The sequence below is a fragment of the Pipistrellus kuhlii genome, unplaced genomic scaffold (genome assembly GCF_014108245.1).
Source record: "Pipistrellus kuhlii isolate mPipKuh1 unplaced genomic scaffold, mPipKuh1.p scaffold_m20_p_30, whole genome shotgun sequence".
In the NCBI taxonomy this organism is placed as follows: domain Eukaryota; kingdom Metazoa; phylum Chordata; class Mammalia; order Chiroptera; family Vespertilionidae; genus Pipistrellus; species Pipistrellus kuhlii.
Genome location: NW_023425530.1, coordinates 425337 through 426319, shown reverse-complemented (window position 1 = coordinate 426319; position 983 = coordinate 425337).

Here is a 983-nt window from a genome sequence, read left to right as displayed (position 1 = left end):
GGGCCCAGAGCCGACGGGCGTGCGGCTCGGCCAATGGGAGGGGGCGGCGGCCTGCGCGCCCTCTGGAAGGGCGGGCCTAGCGGTCCAGGGGGGCGGGGCGGGGCGGGGCGAAGCGGACGGGCCCGCGGGTTTGGTTGCGCCAACGTGGGAAGGGGGACGCTCAGCTGGGAGCCAGGCGGGGCCGCCCGGGATTGTGGGAATGTGGCGGACTCCGCCGGCACGCTCGGTTGCTCTCGGCTCTGCTCGGCCAGGTCGGCCCCGCTCCGCTGGAGAGCGGGAGGCACGGACCCAGCCAATGCGGTCTGGGCGCTGGGGACCCCAACCCCACAGGAAACGTTGGGATCCCAACCTTAACGGGAAGCGTCCTGGCATTGCCTAACCAAAAAGAGCCTTCCGCTCATCCATTCTTGGAACAAACATTAATGAAACGCCTCCTGTATCCTGGACCCAGGCATATAACAGTTCCTGCTATATGCCACGTATGCAGCAAGCTTTAATGGAATACCTACTGTATAGCAGGCATAGACCAAGCCTTAATTCAGTACCTGCTATATACCAGGCACACAGCAGGCATTAATGTAGCTTCTGCTATATACCAGGTATGGGCCAGACATGAGTGCAGCACCTGCTATCTAGGCATGAAGCAAGCTATATACCAGAGGACAAAGACATTATGGAGTGCCTACTGTAAACCAGGCATTAGTGAAGTGCCTGATATTTTCCAGGCAGCAAACAAGCATTAATGAAATGCCTACTGTATACTGAGCACTGCTCTAAGCCCCTTAAACCAACCCTAATACCCTGTTGCTATTCTTGAGATGCAACCAGACCCCTTTATTTACATATAGAGCTCCGGGCTGCTTTCACCCTGCACCAGCAGACTTGAGTAGTTGCAACAGTACTAAAATATTTACTATCTGGCCTCTTACAGAAAAAGACCTAGAGTGAGGCCCAAACACACTGGAGTTACTCAACCAATAACT